This window comes from Artemia sp. Qi Xiang Cuo, chromosome 16 (genome assembly GCF_049724085.1).
Source record: "Artemia sp. Qi Xiang Cuo chromosome 16, ASM4972408v1, whole genome shotgun sequence".
NCBI classification, from domain to species: Eukaryota; Metazoa; Arthropoda; class Branchiopoda; order Anostraca; family Artemiidae; genus Artemia; species Artemia sp. Qi Xiang Cuo.
The window spans coordinates 17,411,574-17,435,248 of record NC_142809.1 but is presented as its reverse complement, the minus strand read 5'-3'; the positions used below and the strand labels follow the sequence as shown (position 1 = coordinate 17,435,248).

At 32.5% G+C, this 23,675-nt stretch overlaps 1 long non-coding RNA gene across 2 annotated transcripts in view; it reads right to left on the bottom strand.

The window, feature by feature from the left end:
- The window catches only part of LOC148942637 (uncharacterized), a 41,174-nt gene extending 20,148 nt beyond the window's left edge, over positions 1-21,026 (bottom strand). The window contains exon 1 of one of the 2 annotated variants that reach the window (XR_016143078.1): positions 20,295-21,026. This is a non-coding gene — a long non-coding RNA (uncharacterized LOC148942637). The remainder of the gene's footprint in view (positions 1-20,294) is intronic. The other variant, XR_016143077.1, reaches the window with a different exon arrangement.
- Positions 21,027-23,675: the final 2,649 nt, after the last annotated feature.

Below are 23,675 nucleotides of genomic sequence, written 5' to 3'. Positions count from 1 at the left end.
ACAACACTATTCAAATATAAATTTTGTATTATAAAGACCACCTACCCCATGTAACTGAACCCATTTTTGTTAGCAAATAGTATAGATGTGTTTCTGAACTTTTAATACAGTTTTAAATCATTCTGTAGTTCTACATGGTAACAATTGTAACACTACCACTAACAATTGTTAGTTAAGATCTAGTTCTATTTTGAATTGTTTTTTTTTTTTTTTAGATCGGGAGCCTAAATTGGATGATGATCATTATATAACTCATGATGGCTACTATGAAGTATGGAGGTGGCATAATCGTTACTATCGTATACTTAGAAAAAAACTAACTGAAAGCGAGATGGAGACCTTAGCACCTGGAAGGAAAAACAATGAAAAATAATAGTCTTTTTTGTGCAATTAATATATTTTAAATAAAGCCGATTTACTTGTTTTAATGAAGTCCTATTCCTACAAGTTAAGTTAGATTGAAAATCAAGAATTTATGCGCATTTTTAACTAGCTAAGGCTATATTTGCTAAAGATGGGGGCCATTTTCTTTGATTTTGAAAATCATTTATTTTTTATAGAAAACTACAATAGCTTCACGGGAATCATCTTTTATCATATTTTTAAACAATTTCTCTGATTATAATGTATATCTTCAGTCACAAAAGCATAGTTTCGGTTCAAAAAAATGAACCATTTCCATAAAAAAGCTCATAATAGAACTTTTTAAGTGTGAAGTCCTATTTTTCAGACTAAATTATAGAAAATATAGTCAAAACACACTTTTCTGTTTTAGATGTGTACATTTTCACCTTTTCTGATTCAAATGTGTATCTTCAGTCAGAAAAGCATAGTTTTGGTTCAAAAATGAACCATTTCCATAAAAATAGCTCTTAATAGAACTTTTTTAAGTGTGAACTCCTATTTTTCAGACGAAAATTTAACTAAACCCCCGTGTAAGTGAATCCGTATGTAACTGAACTCTCGTGCAACTCAAGTCCCCAACTCTCGTAAACTAAAGCTTGTGTATTATAACGACCACAGAGTAACTTCGCTAATACATGGGGTGGGTGAATCGGAGTCCTTTGGGGGTGTGGTAGGGGATCTCACAACACTGTTAAAATAGAACTTGTGTATTATAACAACCACCAATCCCATGTAACTGAACCCCTGTATAACTGAAACCCCGTATATCTAGTCACCAAATGCTCCAAGCCTCAGAAGAAAAAGGGATTTTGAAAACAGGGAGCCCGATTTACGAAAAAAAAGGGATACCCCCCGTGCAACTGAACCCTCCTTGTAACTGAACCCGTGTATAACCGAAACCCTCCGTGCAACTGTATCCCCTTTAACTGAACCCTCGTGCCACTCACCCCGCTATGCCACCCACCCCCCGCCGAACACTTTTCAGCCATTTCTTTTTAAATTGACAATATTTTTCAAACGTTACGTACGTATTATACAGACCACATCGGCGAGGTAAAGCTAGGTCAAGTCACAATGTCATTATATCTTTACTTTTCAATTAAGCTATTGAATACTTACTAGAATTGTGCCTTGTAAGCGTCTATGCAAATATCTTTTCGCAAAAAAATTCGCAAATCTCGTAAACTAAATAAGTAATTACCCTTTTCATAAACATTAGTACTTCTATTAATGAACCCCTGAAGCGAAACCAGTCTTATAGCATCACAATTATATCGAGTTTTTTTTTTAAATTAAGTACATTGTAGTATTACAAGTTTTTTTAGAAAAATGACTAATAAAGTTATTATATTGGACAAACCGCGAACTTTCTCTAATCAACTGACACACAAAAAATCGATGTCATAATAAAAAAAACATGTATATTCCTTGTAAGAGTGTGATGACCTGTTTACCTACTAGAAGAACCTGTTTGTACGGGGGCGTAAGCAAAGTATAAGGTTCTAGTCTTTGAAATTGCGTCATTCCCCTGGCAAAGAGTGTGATGACCTGTAGATAGGACTACCAGAAAAAACCTGTTTGGTACGGGGGCTCACGCAAAATAAGGTTCTACTTTTAAATTGAGTCAGTCCCCTGTCAAAGAGTGTGATGACCTGTAGAATAGGACTACTAGAAGAACCTGTTTGTACTGGGGAGTAAGCAAAGTATAAGTTAGCATTCTACTGGTGTCTGACAAGGCCGCGCCAGGGGGGCGGGAGCTGACCCCCCCCCTCCCCGAAAGGTTTATCTGACTCGTAAAAACGTAAAAAATGGATATAAACAAACTTTTATGTTTTTTTTGTGTAAAATCCCCTCGAAAAAAATCCCTGAATTTACCCCCCCCCCCAAAAAAAAAATCCTGGGTACGGCCTTGGTGTCTGATGTAGTATTTTCTAGTGTTAAGATCATGGAAGTTAAAGGTTTTGATGCAAAATTGTGTATTTCTCTAAGTATTTCGATATTTTATTTTGACGACCACTGGCTGTCGAAGACTAACAATGAATTACTGAAGTGCATACTTTGTTTTGTTGAAAATGTGTTTTCAAACCTACTTTTTAGAAAACTAGCCAAAATTTCGTAATTAAATTTTGGTGTAAGGTTGGCTAGATGTTCTATCTGGTACAGATGGTAAAACTTAAGATGTTTTCAAAAAATTGGCGTAATTCTGTCAAAATCCTGGGAGGGGGTGGTTAGGGTCGGATAAAGGGTGATTGGAACGAGTGGGCCCAATCAGGCTCCGCATTACCATCAAAGTGAACAAAAAAAGATTTGAAATTTAAAGCAAATTATTTTTGACGGCAAGGGATAAATTATGAGTTATTCAAATAATCAAAAATAGATTCATTTTAAGTTTGCATTGCTGGATGAGATTTATTAATGATTTATTATTATATAATATATAACTTTATAATATAGAAAACTGATATACTCGTAAAAGTTCAAGTCAGATTTATCGAATTTAATCGGGATAGTCTTATGGGCTATAACAGATATTTTGCACTACTTACTTGAACTACTTTACGTACGCAAACTACTATGTATGTATTTTACCTTATTTAATTTTATATATAGAGAGGGCCCCGCTAAACATGGTTCAATCGGGCCTCGCACATATTTAATCCTCTCCTGAGGGTGGTGGTAATGTTGGAGCCGATTTTTCCAAATCAAGTAAAATTCATAGTGAAAACTGAAATTTCTTTTAAATAACTAGATTGACAATACCATCAAAGCCAGGAGCTTTCAATGGTTTTCCAAATCATCTAAATCAACGTGAAAACTGACAACAAAAAGATTAAATACCAAAACCAGTTTTAGGACAAGGGCTGGTGGGTCTCCAATGACTCTCGACTTATAAAAAAAGGACTAGAATTCTCAATTTCTGATCGAATGAGCATCCTCCGAAATTTCTACGACTATGAGGTGGAGGTGAGGAAGTGGCAGCCCTCCTCCTAAACGGAATAAATCCTGTTCATTTTGGGGTTTAATGTTGTCACTCTTTACTTTTATAACAGTAGCGTAGACCAGAAATATTCCCAGAGATCAAGAGGGATTAAATTAGAAATTATTCCCCCGCACCTTCCTTCAAACTAATTCTGTATTTACCTGAAGGCTCAATGAGAGTGGGGATGTTTTGCCATTAAAACGCAACCTTTGAGGCACCTGCCCCTCTACCAAACAACAAAAGAATCAGAGAACCCTACTGTAGAGGTTTAAAGTTCTCCTCTACAAATGTTTTGAATTGTGTATTTATTTTTTTTTTCACCAAAGAAGGATCATGGATGTGTGATCACTTTCCATATATCAAATGGGACCAGATATTAAAACGGTCCTAGGACAGGAATTGGTCGGTCTCCAATCACTTTTTCAGGACTTTTGTTTGGGACGGGGCAGTTATTTTTTTCTGGAGGGGGAATTCACGACAAAATTAAAAAATACATCAAAAATGTGCTTTAATGCATTTTACAAGTCAGACAAACATTTCATGGTAGGGGGGGGGGTCAAAACCCCTAACCCCTCTCCTGAATAGGTTTTGATAATCCCTCTTGATTTCTGGGAATATTTATGGTCTAGTCTGGTATAATGAAAGTAAAGAGTAACATTAAATCCCAAAATGAGCATACTACATTCCATATAGAAGGGATTACCTTACTCATCCCCGACCTCCCCCTGATAGTCGTCGAAACTTGGGAGGATGGCCATTCGATCGGAAATTGAGAGCTCTAGTCCTTTTATAAACTGATAGAATGTTTTCTTGATAATTTAAATATTGGACTGCAAATAAAATTATTGACAAGATTTCAATATTTAGCCCAAATTTTCGATGAACAGTAGTTTTCTTGAATAAGTTGTTAGTAATAATTTTACTAAAGAAATTCGGGTGGACGAAGATGTGTATTATTGTTCCTGTGGATGGAAGACGTGAGTGACTTGGTCTTCTACGTGGCTGATGGCTAAGCCTAGGCATGATTTGAAAAATGTTCAGAAATTAAATTAAAAATACAACTCTTTTCAACTGAAATTAAGGAGTAACATTAAAATTCAAGACGAACAGAAATTATTTCGTATATGAAGGGGTTGCCCCTTCATCAAAACCTCATTCTTTATTCTAAAGTCGGAATTTTGTCAAAATTCTTTAAAAGCGACTGCTGAACACACAAGGGTCACTGAACTGGATTAAGAAACATTTTTAAAACACTGGAACCCTCCAAAGTTTACCTAAGCCTATTCTCATAAAAACTGCATATCTTAACAATGCGCAACTTGCATAGCTTACAGTCCTTGCTCGGAGGCTGTAAATGGGGATGTCAAGGCTGGTGGTATGGTTATTTGACCTTTGGACTATTTTGAATAAAATGGGTATCTAAAAATTTCGATCGGTTGCGTTTGAGGAAAAAACCGTGGGGGGGGGGATGGCATGTAAATACTTTCTTAGACCACATTGGCTATACATGACATATGAAGCTAAGAGAGGAAAGGAAATAATAAATGAAAAATAAAACCAGGAACGGGTGAGAAAACGAGGATTTTGTCGGCCAGTAGCCAAAACATAAAGACGAAAAAAATGCAAATATTTCGACAAGGACCTCCTCCAAGTCTTCCTCAGTGCTTAACAAAAAAAAAAAAAAAAAAAAAACACAACAGAAATCTAACCTTTTGGAGTTTACTGTACACGACACGAACAGACAGTGAATGAAAGACCAAGGCAAAACGAATGACAGACAATATTTACCAAAGAGACTGAGCGAGAATGTTTTGCCTCGCGATACTTTTTGCTTGTTTACAAATTTGGTTTTCATTAGGTATACAAATAGGTTCTCTTAAATTTGACTTAGTGCAAATATCAATTGAGTCTTTTAGTATTAAATTGTTATAAATTGGGCTTAATGAAATGTCTCCGGTGTCTCTATTTATAGCCACATTTCTGTTTATATATATATATTTTTTTTTTTATCTCAATTACCTCTTTAAAAGATTACGGTAGGCCATTTACAGTAGATATTAAGGTTGTCTCCTCAAAAAGAACAAGATGTGTCGGATTTTTGAAAATATGCTGGGCCAAGGCGGAGTCAAAGTTGTCATCTTGATTTTTCAATCTCAGGGACTTATCTGTTGAAATTTTGTGTTCATGCAAACGTTCACCAAGTTGTTGAAGGGTCCTACCAATGTAAAATTTCCCACATGAACACGGGACTCAGTAGACACATCTACCCAGTACATGGTCAGTTTTATCTTTTACTGAGTTGAAAAAATGTTCAACTTTTTGTTCACTTTTGAAAGAAACAGAGAGATTGTGTTTATTTAAAAAAATTTCCAAGTTTATCACTAGGTTTTGAAATGTATGGTAGAGTGTTGAAAGTTTTTTTCTCAATTGCTGGAACAACTGAATCAAAGGGGACGGGCTCCCTGTTTTCTTGTTTTATCTTTTTTAATCGTCTATCTAGGATATTTTCAATAAGGTTTATTGGGCAGCAATTCCAGAAAAGAATATATTTGATAAAATTTAATTCAAAATTTACGTAATTAAGTGAACATATTTTTAAAACTCTGTCGACTAAAGATATTATTACCCCTGTTTTAACAGAAGGAGGGTGATTTGACGAGAAGTGAAGATACCGATCATTGTTTATGTCTTCATGTTTTTGCCCTGGCTGACAAAATCCTCGTTTTCTCACCCTTTTTTGGTTTTATTTTTGATTTATTATTTCCTTTCCTCTCTTAGCTTCATATGGGATGGCATGTTGCCCTCCAATCTTTTTTGACTCTTAAAAAGGATACTAGAACTTTTAATATGTAATCGAATGAGCCCCCTCCGAAGTTTACCACATTGAACCCTTACGACTCTTTACAATAGACAACGCTATTTTGCCTCTGACTTAAACAGGTGAGTAGAACTTTCAATGTCCCTTCTAATGATCATCCGATATTATCCAGGAGGAATATGGAGGAATGAAACGCCCAGACCCTCCTTGCGAGTGTTGTCACATCGAACCGTGAGAACAACTAAGCAAAAATTATTAGTTAAATTTGACAACGCTCTTCGCCCATAAAATACAAGCATTATAAATCTGTTGGTTCTCAAAGAGAACTAAACCTTAAAAAAAGCTACATATTCTTAGCCCTTTGGTATCATACGTTTGCAGCTAATTATTTGCTTACCCCCCCCCCCCATGTTTTTTTTAATTTGGCACCCACTACTACAAAAAAAACTGCAGCCATTTTTGGAGTTGTTTTTCATCAAAAGCTGAACCCCGATGTTTTTTATTTTTTTACGATGTATATAGGTTAAGTTTGATTAAGTTTGACAACGCTCTTCACCCATAAAATTCAAGCATTATAAATCCTGTTGGTTCCAAAGAGAACTAAGCCTTAAAAAAAGCTACACATTCTTAGCCCTTTGGTATCATACGTTTACAGCTTATTTTTTACGGATTTTTCACCCATGTTTTGTTTTTTTTTATTTGGCGCCCACTAGTACAAAAAAAAATTGTAGCCATGTTTGGAATTGTTTTTCATCAAAAGCTGAACCCCGATGTTTTTTATTTTTTTACGATGTATATAGGTTAAGTTTGATTAAGTTTGACAACGCTCTTCACCCATAAAATTCAAGCATTATAAATCCTGTTGGTTCCAAAGAGAACTAAGCCTTAAAAAAGCTACACATTCTTAGCCCTTTGGTATCATACGTTTACAGCTTATTTTTTACGGATTTTTCACCCATGTTTTTTTTTTTTTTTATTTGGCGCCCACTAGTACAAAAAAAAATTGTAGCCATGTTTGGAATTGTTTTTCATCAAAAACTGAACCCCGATGTTTTTTATTTTTTTACGATGTATATAGGTTAAGTTTGATTAAGTTTGACAACGCTCTTCACCCATAAAATTCAAGCATTATAAATCCTGTTGGTTCCAAAGAGAACTAAGCCTTAAAAAAAGCTACACATTCTTAGCCCTTTGGTATCATACGTTTACAGCTTATTTTTTACGGATTTTTCACCCATGTTTTGTTTTTTTTTTTATTTGGCGCCCACTAGTACAAAAAAAAAACTGCAGCCATGTTTGGAGTTGTTTTTCATCAAAAGCTGAACCCCGATGTTTTTTATTTTTTTACGATGTATATAGGTTAAGTTTGATTAAGTTTGACAACGCTCTTCACCCATAAAATTCAAGCATTATAAATCCTGTTGGTTCCAAAGAGAACTAAGCCTTAAAAAAAGCTACACATTCTTAGCCCTTTGGTATCATACGTTTACAGCTTATTTTTTACGGATTTTTCACCCATGTTTTTTTTTTTTTTTATTTGGCGCCCACTAGTACAAAAAAAAATTGTAGCCATGTTTGGAATTGTTTTTCATCAAAAGCTGAACCCCGATGTTTTTTATTTTTTTACGATGTATATAGGTTAAGTTTGATTAAGTTTGACAACGCTCTTCACCCATAAAATTCAAGCATTATAAATCCTGTTGGTTCCAAAGAGAACTAAGCCATAAAAAAAGCTACAGATTCTTAGCCCGTTGGTATAATAGTTTTAAATCTTTTTTTTTACGGTTTTTTAACCCATGTTTTTTTTTTTTTTTATTTTGGGCAACCTAGTACAAAAAAAAAAAATTTTTTCCCATTTTTGGATTTTTTTTCATAAAAAAATGAAACCCGATGTTTTTTATTTTTTTACAATGTATATAGGTTAAGTTTGATTAAGTTGGACAACGCTCTTCACCCATAAAATTCAAGCATTATAAATCCTGTTGGTTCCAAAGAGAACTAAGCCTTAAAAAAAGCTACACATTCTTAGCCCTTTGGTATCATACGTTTACAGCTTATTTTTTACGGATTTTTCACCCATGTTTTTTTTTTTTTTTATTTGGCGCCCACTAGTAAAAAAAAAAAATTTAAGCCATTTTTGGACTTTTTTTTAATAAAAAGCTGAAACCCGATGTTTTTTATTTTTTTAAGATGTATATAGGTTAAGTTTGATTAAGTTTGACAACGCTCTTCACCCATAAAATTCAAGCATTATAAATCCTGTTGGTTCCAAAGAGAACTAAGCCTTAAAAAAAGCTACACATTCTTAGCCCTTTGGTATCATACGTTTACAGCTTATTTTTTACGGATTTTTCACCCATGTTTTTTTTTTTTTTTATTTTGCGCCCACTAGTACAAAAAAAACTGCAGCCATTTTTGGAGTTGTTTTTCATCAAAAGCTGAACCCCGATGTTTTTTATTTTTTTACGATGTATATAGGTTAAGTTTGATTAAGTTTGACAACGCTCTTCACCCATAAAATTCAAGCATTATAAATCCTGTTGGTTCCAAAGAGAACTAAGCCTTAAAAAAAGCTACACATTCTTAGCCCTTTGGTATCATACGTTTACAGCTTATTTTTTACGGATTTTTCACCCATGTTTTTTTTTTTTTATTTGGCGCCCACTAGTACAAAAAAAAAATTGTAGCCATGTTTGGAGTTGTTTTTCATCAAAAGCTGAACCCCGATGTTTTTTATTTTTTTACGATGTATATAGGTTAAGTTTGATTAAGTTTGACAACGCTCTTCACCCATAAAATTAAAGCATTATAAATCCTGTTGGTTCCAAAGAGAACTAAGCCTTAAAAAAAGCTACACATTCTTAGCCCTTTGGTATCAAACGTTTACATCTTATTTTTTACGGATTTTTCACCCATGTTTTTTTTTTTTTTTATTTTGCGCCCACTAGTAAAAAAAAAATTGTAGCCATGTTTGGAATTGTTTTTCATCAAAAGCTGAACCCCGATGTTTTTTATTTTTTTACAATGTATATAGGTTAAGTTTGATTAAGTTTGACAACGCTCTTCACCCATAAAATTCAAGCATTATAAATCCTGTTGGGTCCAAAGATAACTAATCCATTAAAAAAGAAAAACATTAGTCGCCAATGTGTAAAATAGTTTTACATATATATTTTTACTGTTTTTTAACCCATGTTTTTTTTTTTTTTTATTTTGCCCCCCATCGTACAAAAAAAAAATTTTTGCACTTTTTGGGCTTTTTTTTAATAAAAAGATTAAACCCGGTGTTTTTTTTTTTTTTACAATGTATATAGGTTAAGTTTGATTAAGTTTGACAACGCTCTTCACCCATAAAATTCAAGCATTATAAATCCTGTTGGTTCCAAAGAGAACTAAGCCTTAAAAAAAGCTACACATTCTTAGCCCTTTGGTATCATACGTTTACAGCTTATTTTTTACGGATTTTTCACCCATGTTTTTTTTTTTTTATTTGGCGCCCACTAGTACAAAAAAAAAATTGTAGCCATGTTTGGAATTGTTTTTCATCAAAAGCTGAACCCCGATGTTTTTTATTTTTTTACGATGTATATAGGTTAAGTTTGATTAAGTTTGACAACGCTCTTCACCCATAAAATTCAAGCATTATAAATCCTGTTGGTTCCAAAGAGAACTAAGCCTTAAAAAAAGCTACACATTCTTAGCCCTTTGGTATCATACGTTTACAGCTTATTTTTTACGGATTTTTCACCCATGTTTTTTTTTTTTTATTTGGCGCCCACTAGTACAAAAAAAAAATTGTAGCCATGTTTGGAATTGTTTTTCATCAAAAGCTGAACCCCGATGTTTTTTATTTTTTTACGATGTATATAGGTTAAGTTTGATTAAGTTTGACAACGCTCTTCACCCATAAAATTCAAGCATTATAAATCCTGTTGGTTCCAAAGAGAACTAAGCCTTAAAAAAAGCTACACATTCTTAGCCCTTTGGTATCATACGTTTACAGCTTATTTTTTACGGATTTTTCACCCATGTTTTTTTTTTTTTATTTGGCGCCCACTAGTACAAAAAAAAATTGTAGCCATGTTTGGAATTGTTTTTCATCAAAAGCTGAACCCCGATGTTTTTTATTTTTTTACGATGTATATAGGTTAAGTTTGATTAAGTTTGACAACGCTCTTCACCCATAAAATTCAAGCATTATAAATCCTGTTGGTTCCAAAGAGAACTAAGCCTTAAAAAAAGCTACACATTCTTAGCCCTTTGGTATCATACGTTTACAGCTTTTTTTTTACGTATTTTTCACCCATGTTTTTTTTTTTTTTTATTTTGCGCCCACGAGTACAAAAAAAAACTGCAGCCATTTTTTGTGTTGTTTTTAATAAAAATCTGAACCCCGATGTTTTTTATTTTTTTAAGATTTATATATGTTGTTTGTTTAAGTTTGAAAACGCTCTTCACCCAAAAAATTCAAGCATTATAAATCCTGTTGGTTCCAAAGAGAACTAAGCCTTAAAAAAAGCTACACATTCTTAGCCCTTTGGTATCATACGTTTACAGCTTATTTTTTACGGATTTTTCACCCATGTTTTTTTTTTTTTTTTTATTTGGCGCCCACTAGTACAAAAAAAAAAACTGCAGCCATTTTTGGTGTTGTTTTTAATAAAAATCTTAACCCCGATGTTTTTTATTTTTTTACGATGTATATAGGTTGTTTGATTAAGTTTGACAACGCTCTTCACCCATAAAATTCAAGCATTATAAATCCTGTTGGGTCCAAAGAGAACTAAGCCTTAAAAAAAGCAAAAACTTCTTCGCCCATTGGTATCATACGTTTACAGCTTATTTTTTACGGATTTTTCACCCATGTTTTTTTTTTTTTTTATTTGGCGCCCACTAGTACAAAAAAAAAAACTGCAGCCATTTTTGGAGTTGTTTTTAATCAAAAGCTGAACCCCGATGTTTTTTATTTTTTTAAGATGTATATATGTTAAGTTTGATTAATTTTGACAACGCTATTCAACCAAAAAATTAAAGCATTATAAATCCTGTTGGTTCCAAAGAGAACTAAGCCTTAAAAAAAGCTACACATTCTTAGCCCTTTGGTATCATACGTTTACAGCTTATTTTTTACGGATTTTTCACCCATGTTTTTTTTTTTTTTATTTTGCGCCCACTAGTAAAAAAAAAAAATTTTTTCCATTTTTGGAATTTTTTTTAATCAAAAAATTAACCCCCATGTTTTTTATTTTTTTACGATGTATATAGTTTAAGTTTGATTAAGTTTGACAACGCTCTTCACCCATAAAATTCAAGCATTATAAATCCTGTTGGTTCCAAAGAGAACTAAGCCTTAAAAAAAGCTACACATTCTTAGCCCTTTGGTATCATACGTTTACAGCTTATTTTTTACGGATTTTTCACCCATGTTTTTTTTTTTTTATTTGGCGCCCACTAGTACAAAAAAAAAATTGTAGCCATGTTTGGAATTGTTTTTCATCAAAAGCTGAACCCCGATGTTTTTTATTTTTTTACGATGTATATAGGTTAAGTTTGATTAAGTTTGACAACGCTCTTCACCCATAAAATTCAAGCATTATAAATCCTGTTGGTTCCAAAGACAACTAAGCCTTAAAAAAAGCTACACATTCTTAGCCCTTTGGTATCATACGTTTACAGCTTATTTTTTACGGATTTTTCACCCATGTTTTTTTTTTTTTTATTTGGCGCCCACTAGTACAAAAAAAAAATTGTAGCCATGTTTGGAATTGTTTTTCATCAAAAGCTGAACCCCGATGTTTTTTATTTTTTTACGATGTATATAGGTTAAGTTTGATTAAGTTTGACAACGCTCTTCACCCATAAAATTCAAGCATTATAAATCCTGTTGGTTCCAAAGAGAACTAAGCCTTAAAAAAAGCTACACATTCTTAGCCCTTTGGTATCATACGTTTACAGCTTATTTTTTACGGATTTTTCACCCATGTTTTTTTTTTTTTTATTTGGCGCCCACTAGTACAAAAAAAAAAATTGTAGCCATGTTTGGAATTGTTTTTCATCAAAAACTGAACCCCGATGTTTTTTATTTTTTTACGATGTATATAGGTTAAGTTTGATTAAGTTTGACAACGCTCTTCACCCATAAAATTCAAGCATTATAAATCCTGTTGGTTCCAAAGAGAACTAAGCCTTAAAAAAAGCTACACATTCTTAGCCCTTTGGTATCATACGTTTACAGCTTATTTTTTACGGATTTTTCACCCATGTTTTTTTTTTTTTATTTGGCGCCCACTAGTACAAAAAAAAAAATTGTAGCCATGTTTGGAATTGTTTTTCATCAAAAGCTGAACCCCGATGTTTTTTATTTTTTTACAATGTATATAGGTTAAGTTTGATTAAGTTTGACAACGCTCTTCACCCATAAAATTCAAGCATTATAAATCCTGTTGGTTCCAAAGAGAACTAAGCCTTAAAAAAAGCTACACATTCTTAGCCCTTTGGTATCATACGTTTACAGCTTATTTTTTACGGATTTTTCACCCATGTTTTTTTTTTTTTTATTTGGCGCCCCCGAGTACAAAAAAAAAAATTGTAGCCATGTTTGGAATTGTTTTTCATCAAAAGCTGAACCCCGATGTTTTTTATTTTTTTACGATGTATATAGGTTAAGTTTGATTAAGTTTGACAACGCTCTTCACCCATAAAATTCAAGCATTATAAATCCTGTTGGTTCCAAAGAGAACTAAGCCTTAAAAAAAGCTACACATTCTTAGCCCTTTGGTATCATACGTTTACAGCTTATTTTTTACGGATTTTTCACCCATGTTTTTTTTTTTTATTTGGCGCCCACTAGTACAAAAAAAAAATTGTAGCCATGTTTGGAATTGTTTTTCATCAAAAGCTGAACCCCGATGTTTTTTATTTTTTTACGATGTATATAGGTTAAGTTTGATTAAGTTTGACAACGCTCTTCACCCATAAAATTCAAGCATTATAAATCCTGTTGGTTCCAAAGAGAACTAAGCCTTAAAAAAAGCTACACATTCTTAGCCCTTTGGTATCATACGTTTACATCTTATTTTTTACGGATTTTTAACCCATGTTTTTTTTTTTTTTATTTGGCGCCCACAAGTACAAAAAAAAAAATTTTAGCCATGTTTGGAATTGTTTTTAATCAAAACTGAACCCCGATGTTTTTTATTTTTTTACAATGTATATAGGTTAAGTTTGATTAAGTTTGACAACGCTCTTCACCCATAAAATTCAAGCATTATAAATCCTGTTGGTTCCAAAGAGAACTAAGCCTTAAAAAAAGCTACACATTCTTAGCCCTTTGGTATCATACGTTTACAGCTTATTTTTTACGGATTTTTCACCCATGTTTTTTTTTTTTTTTATTTGGCGCCCACTAGTACAAAAAAAAATTGTAGCCATTTTTGGAATTTTTTTTCATCAAAAACTGAACCCCGATGTTTTTTATTTTTTTACGATGTATATAGGTTAAGTTTGATTAAGTTTGACAACGCTCTTCACCCATAAAATTCAAGCATTATAAATCCTGTTGGTTCCAAAGAGAACTAAGCCTTAAAAAAAGCTACACATTCTTAGCCCTTTGGTATCATACGTTTACAGCTAATTTTTTACGGATTTTTCACCCATGTTTTTTTTTTTTTTTATTTGGCGCCCACGAGTACAAAAAAAAAATTGTAGCCATGTTTGGAATTTTTTTTCATCAAAAAATGAACCCCGATGTTTTTTATTTTTTTACGATGTATATAGGTTAAGTTTGATTAAGTTTGACAACGCTCTTCACCCATAAAATTCAAGCATTATAAATCCTGTTGGTTCCAAAGAGAACTAAGCCTTAAAAAAAGCTACACATTCTTAGCCCTTTGGTATCATACGTTTACAGCTTATTTTTTACGGATTTTTCACCCATGTTTTTTTTTTTATTTGGCGCCCACTAGTACAAAAAAAAAATTGTAGCCATGTTTGGAATTGTTTTTCATCAAAAGCTGAACCCCGATGTTTTTTATTTTTTTACGATGTATATAGGTTAAGTTTGATTAAGTTTGACAACGATCTTCACCCATAAAATTCAAGAATTATAAATCCTGTTGGTTCCAAAGAGAACTAAGCCTTAAAAAAAGCTACACATTCTTAGCCCTTTGGTATCATACGTTTACAGCTTATTTTTTACGGATTTTTCACCCATGTTTTTTTTTTTTTATTTGGCGCCCACTAGTACAAAAAAAAAAATTGTAGCCATGTTTGGAATTGTTTTTCATAAAAAAATGAACCCCGATGTTTTTTATTTTTTTACGATGTATATAGGTTAAGTTTGATTAAGTTTGACAACGCTCTTCACCCATAAAATTCAAGCATTATAAATCCTGTTGGTTCCAAAGAGAACTAAGCCTTAAAAAAAGCTACACATTCTTAGCCCATTGGTATAATACTTTTAAAGCTTATTTTTTACGGATTTTTCACCCATGTTTTTTTTTTTTTTATTTTGCGCCACCAAGTACAAAAAAAAAAAATTTTATCCATGTTTTGTATTTTTTTTAATCAAAAACTTAACCCCGATTTTTTTTATTTTTTTAAAATGTATATAGGTTAAGTTTGATTAAGTTTGACAACGCTCTTCACCCATAAAATTCAAGCATTATAAATCCTGTTGGTTCCAAAGAGAACTAAGCCTTAAAAAAAGCTACACATTCTTAGCCCTTTGGTATCATACGTTTACAGCTTATTTTTTACGGATTTTTCACCCATGTTTTTTTTTTTTTTTATTTGGCGCCCACTAGTACAAAAAAAAAAATTGTAGCCATGTTTGGAATTGTTTTTCATCAAAAACTGAACCCCGATGTTTTTTATTTTTTTACGATGTATATAGGTTAAGTTTGATTAAGTTTGACAACGCTCTTCACCCATAAAATTCAAGCATTATAAATCCTGTTGGTTCCAAAGAGAACTAAGCCTTAAAAAAAGCTACACATTCTTAGCCCTTTGGTATCATACGTTTACAGCTTATTTTTTTACGGATTTTTCACCCATGTTTTTTTTTTTTTTTTTATTTGGCGCCCACTAGTACAAAAAAAAAATTGTAGCCATGTTTGGAATTGTTTTTCATAAAAAACTGAACCCCGATGTTTTTTATTTTTTTACGATGTATATAGGTTAAGTTTGATTAAGTTTGACAACGCTCTTCACCCATAAAATTCAAGCATTATAAATCCTGTTGGTTCCAAAGAGAACTAAGCCTTAAAAAAAGCTACACATTCTTAGCCCTTTGGTATCATACGTTTACAGCTTATTTTTTACGGATTTTTCACCCATGTTTTTTTTTTTTTTTATTTGGCGCCCACTAGTACAAAAAAAAAAATTGTAGCCATGTTTGGAATTGTTTTTCATCAAAACTGAACCCCGATGTTTTTTATTTTTTTACGATGTATATAGATTTCCACTATTTCGAACAATGTCGAAAACTATTTCGAATTGACCTTACTGTTTCGAACAACAAGATTTCATTTTCACTGCCCATGGTTCTTCGAAATAAAATTAGAATATAGAAACATGTAACTACAAATAAACTGAAAAAGCCGAATATAGTAATTACAAATCTAACCCATTTTATTCATAAGGTAAAGGTTAGGAGTGCAGCACTGGACCTTACAGTCCCTACTGGCGGTGCTGATCTCCGTTTCATGGTCTTTCAGCCAGGAAATGAAATGAGGGTTGAGGACCAGCCATCCTGCGCTTCCGCACGCCTTTCCTGTTCACCTTCCCCAGATTTCCCTAGGTACCCATTTAGGGCTGGGTCGACTCTTGCTGAGCTTACAGTCACGCCACTGACCCCGTTCCAAATCAGATAGCCAGCAACATCAGGACTCGAACCCCTGTCCTTACGGACAAAGGATTTCAAGTCTAGTATGCTAACCACTCGACTATGACGGCCTATACACATCTACATATATACAGAGTAAATTCTCAATTATCCGCGGTCCTGCAGGGAACGGAATTATTTTTCAAACTTTAGCGTAAAGAGTGAGGTGTTGAGGAGGGGGCATTCCTCTTCATATAAGTAATAATTTCTGTTCGTTTCAAGTTAGTGTTGCTCTTACTTTCAGTTGAAAAAAACTTATTTTTATAATTTAATTTCTGATCGTTTTTTTTATAATGCCAGGAAATCTGGCCCGACCTCCACGGAGAAACCCCCTCCCCACGGAAATATCCTCTAGATAATTCAATCCCGGTGAAAATTTACCCCATACAATTATCCTTAACAACTTCACGCGTAAAAGTAAGACGGAAAAGAGAAAGAAGAATTTGATATAGGAATTCTGGCAAATCTCCCCTGAAAAGTTCACCGCCTGGAAACTTCCCTCCCCATGGAAAATTCACCCCTGGAAAACCCCCAGGCAGAAAATTCGTCCACCTCCATCCGTAAATATATACATACTTTATAGTTCCCAATAAACAATACTATGCGTAAACAATGGGCAAATTTTTATAACTCAAAGACCTTTCCCCTGGGGCTGTGGGGGGAGGGGGTCAGTCATATCTAAAGGCATGGTTATTGGGCCTTTCAACTATGATGAACGAAATGGCTATCTCAAAATTTTGATCGGACGATTTTAAGAAAAAATGGACGGGGAAGGGGGCCTAGTAGCACTCCAATCTTTTAGGTCACTTAAAAAGGGCACTAGACCTTTAAATTTATTTTCAAATGAGCCGTCTCACGATATTCTAGGACCACTCGGTCGATACAATCGCCCCTGAAAAAAAAAAAAAAAAAAAAAAAAAGTAAAAAATACTAAATTCCACATTTTTGCGGATAGGAGTTTGAAACCTCTACAGGTGGGTTTTCTGATAGGCTGAAACTGATGTTGGAATTTTCATTATCATTCTATGACTTTTTGGGGGTTATTTCCCCCTTTTTTCGAAAATCAGGCTTATATTCTCAGGCTCATAGCCTTTAGTGGGTAAAACTAAACTTTGTGAAACTTATATATTTGAAGTCAGCACAATAAGCCAATCTATTGGTATTAAAACTCCAATTTTTAGAGTTTCGGTTTCTATTGAGCCGGGTTGCTCCTTACTTACAGTTCGTTACCACGAACTGTTTGATATTATTTTATATTACCAAGTAAATAAAGTTAATGTAATAAAGTTAAAGTAAATTGCGTTTAATAACTTAGAGTTTATGTTAATTTTTAAATAATGCATTAATTAGTTAGCTAAATTAAACAAAGTTAATGTAATTCATTTAAAGTAAATACGGTTAATACATTTAAAACTAAATGTCAACTCTGTCGATTCCTTCAAAAGGAGATTCAACAGACGTTTATAACCTCGTGGTGGAGCAAGGTAATAGAATAGCGGTATATCAGATGCTAATAAGTACCCGGAGCCGCACTTTAGGAATAAGAGAAAATGAAATGAATAAACTTAGTTTGACTTATTTTTGAGTTTAATCTTCACATCATAAAAGTTTGGGAAATCTAAAGCCACCATACAATATAATATTGCCATCAAACCATCAACTGACACCCAGCCTAAAAAAATTTGTTTAAATTTAAATAAAAATTGACTTGGGGGCTGTATCCCCCCTACCCCCCCCCCTAAATTTTGAAAATACCTTTTTTGGGGGTGTTTTCCGTCAAAAATACCATTTTTGGTATTTTCCAGAAAAAACTACAAATTGCCACCCCCCTCCCCTACATATTCAAAAACATATTTTGTCAAACCCTGATATCTCTATATTTTCGTGAATAGACACCACGGATCTACTGAGAGAGCCCCAAAAATTGTGCAAAATTTACGGTTTGCGCTAAGAAATGCCAAAAATAAACTGTGAGCAATGAAACATATTACGTCGTAGGTGAACTTCGTAACACGCCAAGAAGGTACTATATTAATCCAACTACCAACAGCAACAATTGTGATGGTTGAATTGTGAAAATAGTCATTTTCTTATTTTTTAAGAAATTAACTATTAACAATTTACTTTTTCCAAAATCCAACCATAATTTAAGTTAATACCCTTTCTTCAGGAGGGCGGACGCACTACCAATACAATTCCTGAACATTTTTCTTATATATAGTGTCTACATAAGGTGCATCCAGCCCACAAAGAATAAACGGATGTTAATCGCTTAAAATAGTGTTATTTGGAGTACATACTATGTACTTCTTAAAAAAAAAAAAAAAAAAAAAAAAAAAAAAAAAAAAAAAAAAAAACCTAATTGAAAATTGTGAGTCTGAACAGATAAAAATCTAATTTTATAGTTTATTTTATATTTAATTGTAAATGGATAGATAGCGTAGTCTAAAATACATATAAGTATCTTGAAAGGCAGAGTAATTTTGCTTTGTATTACTTAGTTCAAAGAGTAGAATGGATGATCATTATCACAATAAGTAATATCACGAAATTTATTATCACTACCTGATCACTAGCATAAGTATATCAACAAGGTGCGTCGAAATATCCTGTTTAAGGAATTGCAAATAGTCAATGCACTTTGCTAAAATATTTCCAATAGTATTTACTAGAAACTGAATCTCTCCCCCAAAAACAGTTGACTAACTTATAAAGTAAGTAAGTAAGTAAGTATGACGGCACTAGACCCTTAAGATCAAAACCGGCGGTGTTGATCTCCGTTTCGTGGCCCTTCAGCCAGGAAGTGCAATGGGGGCTGGGGGCCAGCCATCCTTTGTTTTCGCACACCCTTCCTGCTTACCTTTCCCAGATTTCTCCACGTAACCATTTAGAGCTGGGTCGACTCTGGCTAAGCTTACAGAGTCATGCCACTGACCCGCGTCCCAAACCAAATAACTGGCCACACCAGGGATCGAACCCGTGCCCCTTGGACAAAGAATTCTCAACCCAGCGCACGTCCACTTAGCCAGGACGGCATAGTTAAATATTAACGGCATAGCAATTTAACTAACTTATAGTTAAATAATTAAAATAAACAGTTATTATGCTTTGTTCTTTACTTATACAAATTTAACTCCAGGAACTCACTAGGTCATTAATACATGTTTCTCTAATCATGTCCTTGATTAAAAAGTTCCTATCATCTTCCTCTTTGGAATGAGGTATCTCACAGTCAACAACCTGGAGATGCAATTCTTTTACATATATTCCAGCATTCTAATCAGAGGTTATACCTCACCAATGGGAATTTGACATTTCAAATCTCACAATATGAACAAAAGATATGTAACTAAGGAGAGGTAGTTGAACCATCCAGCTACAAAATACTACTATTACTAACAACTCACCGCAGCACCAATCCGCCTGAGGCAAACACAGCTACGCACGCTCCTTCTCCATCCCTATCCATTCAAAGTCCCCCTCTTTGCAACCTCCCAGGAAACTCCCCTTTCCAGTAATGAAATTCTTTTCCTTTTTTCAATTTGGGTAAAACCATTTTTCTTTACATCCAAAATGGGTAATCTCTTTGTGTTTGAGTTGGTAAAAACTCTACTGGGTGGTCAACTTTTATGTCTATTAAGAAATTTTATGTTAATCAGGTGATAGTAGGAAACCTAATCTAAAAGTAAGCTTTATTACCCCAAAACAATGAAAACAATTTTGCTACTGAGGCCAGTTTCACCAGCTTCTTAAACATATTACTCACTCAAACTTAATCTCACACTCATGTTTAAACCCAAGTTCTATGTTCACACTCATGCATACTCGTGCTTAAACGCATTCTTCAAATTCGTTATCACACTCGGATCTCTCATGCTAATGCCTACATTACTATTTACCCGTGAATTAAGTCGTTTCAAATTAAGTTGAAACAAAAGTGACGTATGGGAGAATGCATGGAAAAATATATAATTTGGGCTACATTAGTAGTTTCTTTTCCACTAGTCCTTGCATTCCATATACTTTCTAACGAAAACATTAATTCTGAGAATAAAATTATCATAATTATTGCATGAAGCCAAAGTAGATCGAAAAAAACAAAACAAAAAAAAAAACTGAAATAAAAACAAACTTTATGCAGTGGTTAAAAGACTAAAAAATTTTCAATTCAATGGCCGAAAAAGAATATGGAAAGAAGAAAGACATACCTCAAAATCAATTCCTTTGAGCACACTCAGGTAGAAATCCACAGCATTTGAACCTAACTCCAAAGTTGGCAAGAAATCAACTAAAAAGCTTTGCCATCTTTGCGGGAAATCAACAATGAATACCAAGGAGAAAACTTAGCTGCCTTATTCCTTAAAAATGAACGTTCTTCATTGGCGAAATAGCCCGAAAAAAAAAAGATTATGGTACATCAAAATAAAAATATTTATTGCCCTTCCTACCCTGAAAACATCTTAGGTCTATTCATATCTGAGAACCCCAAATTTCAAATACTTCTCTTTTGACAGTTTCAAAATTATGAAGTTTTTAGGGCAGTACCATATTATACTAAGTTTTGTCACGTTAAACCACAAAAATAAATCAGCAATACTAATAAGTTAAAGTTGATACCCCCTCTCCGTCCATCAAAATCGAACATGAACAACCTATTGGTTCCCAAAGACAACTAAACGTTCAAAGTAAGGCTAAACCCTCTTAAGCTGCCTGGTACCATATCCTTTTTACCTTTTTCTTGTTAGTTTTCAACCACATTTCTTTTTCTACTTTTATTTGGTAGCCACTACTACGGAAAACTAGCCAACCGTATATGGAGGTCTTTTTCATTAAGAATTAAATTATCGATTTTTCTAATTTTTCAATTCAAACAGCCAAATTACATTTTCACTGTCTTTGGTACTATAAGTTAATACAGATATTTAGTAGAGACTAGGCCCTTGTACTTGTATGATATACCCCTTGCATCTCAAGAAGTGAAGTTAGGTTAATCCTAACAAAATATACCTAAGTATGACACAAATATGATAATTTAGAAACATGCTTGGCCTATATATTTGTACATTAGGGGGGTTTATTATTCTTTAATAATTTTTTTAAGTCATTTTAAGGGTGGCATTTACTATTACTTCCATATTGACTATGGAGCAATAAGATTTTATGGTGAATTTCTTCAAATTGTCTATTTGTCTTTAATAATTTGTATTCTTCATATTCAGATTGGCATTTTCTATTTTTTCCCTATTGACTAGGTAGCAATATGACATTATGGTACATTGCTTAAAATGGTCTATTGTTATTTAATAATTTGTATTCGTCATTTTCAGAGTGTCATTTACTATTTTTTCCATATTTACGAGGGAGCCTTAAGACTTTACTGTGCATTGATTCAAATGTTCTATTGTTTATTGATAATTTGTTTACACCATTTTCAGATTGTCATTTACTATTACTTCTATATTGGCATGGTAGCAATAAAACTTTATTGTGCAATTATACAAATTGTCCATTGTTATTGAATAATTTGTATTCACCATATTAAGATTGTCATTTTCTATTTTTTCCTTATTGGCTTGTTATCAATAAAAAAGTACGGTGCATTGATTCTAATTTTCCATTGTTCTAAGATAATATGTACTCGTCCAATTCAGAGCGTAATATACTATAACTTCTATATTGATAAGGTATAATTAAAACTTTATTGTGCAATGATTCAACTGGTTCATTGTTATGTAATAATTTTTATACGTCATGTTCAGAGTGAAATTTAAATTAACTCCTACATAGATAATTTATCATTAAAACATTACTGTGAATAGATTCAGATTCTTTTTTCTTCTTTAATAGATCTTTAACATCATATTAAGAGTTACATTTAATATTACTCCTATGTTGAAATGTTAACATTAAGACATAACTGTGCCTTGATTATGGGTTTTTTTTATTTTGTGATAATTTGTATTCTTCATTTTTAGATATTCATATAATAGTACTTCTATATTGAATAGTTAGAATTAAAACATTACGATGCAATGAGTCTGAGTTTTTATTGTTATTTGATAATTTGTATTCTTCTTTTTCAGGTTGTCATTTACTATTACTTCTATATTTATAATGTATCATTAAGAATTTACTATGCATTGATTAAGCTTGTTTATTGTTGTTTAATAATTTTTATACGTCATATTGAGAGTGACATTTACTATTTTTTCCTAATTGAAAAGGTATCAATAAAACTGTATGGTGCATTTATTCAGCGGATTTATTGTTCTTTGATAATTTGTATTCGTCATTTTCAGAGTGACATATAAATTTACTCCTATGTTTGCAAGTTAGCATTAAAACAGTCATATGAATTTATTAAGAGTTTATTTTGTTAATGGAGAATTTTTATTAGTCATAATACGATAGTCATTTTCTATTTTTTCCCCAGTGGAAATTTATCATTAAATCATTACGGTGCATTGATTCAACATGATCATTGTTCTTTGATAATTTGTATACATCCTATTCAGGTTGACATATAATATAACTCCTATGTTGGAAAGGGAGCATTAAGACATTGTTGTGAAATGCTTATGCTTTTTCTTTATTATTTAATAATTTGTATTCGTCATATTCAGAGATACATTTTCTATTTTTTCTAAATTTACAAGGTATCATTAAGACTTTACTGTGCAATGATTAAGATTTATTGTTAGACTGCGATAATTCGTTTACTCCATTTTCAGATTGACATTTTCTATTTTTTCTACATTAGCAAGTTATCATTAAGACTTTATGGTACATTGATTAAGCTTGTCTTTTGTTCTGTAATAATTTGTATTCGTCATTTTCAGAGAGTCATATACTTTAACTCCTATATTGACAAGGTAGCAATAAGATTTTATGGTGAATAGATTCTACTTGTGTATTGTTATTTGATAATTTGTATTCGTCATTTTCAGGGTGTCATTTAAAATTACTTCCACATTTTCATGGGAGAAATAAAAATTTATTGTTCAATGATTAAAATTGTTTATTATTATTTAATAATTTTTTATAATTCATTTTAAGAGTGAAATATAATATTTTTTTCATAGTGAAATATTAGCATTAAAACTTTATGAAACATTGATTCAACTTGTTTATTATTCTTTAATAATTTTTATAAGTCATTTTCATGGTGTCATTTTCTATTTTTTCTACATTGACAATGGAGAATTAAATAATTATGATGAATTGCTTAAGATTGTTTATTATTCTTATATAATTTTTATACGTAATTTTGAGTGTGACATTTAATTTTTCTTTCATATTTACAAGGGATCAATATGAAATTATGATGCATTGATTCAGCTTGTTTATTATTATTGAATAATTTGTACTCGTCATATTTAGGGTGGCATTTTCTATTTTTTCCATGTTGACATTGGAGCAATAAGACTTTACGATTCATTGGTTCAGCTTGTTTATTATTCTTTGAGAATTTTTATACTTCATTTTCATAGTGTCATTTAATATTTTTCTATAGTGGCATTGGAGCATTAAAACTTTATGAAGCATTGATTCAGCTTGTTTATTATTCTTTAAGAATTTTTTTAGGTCGT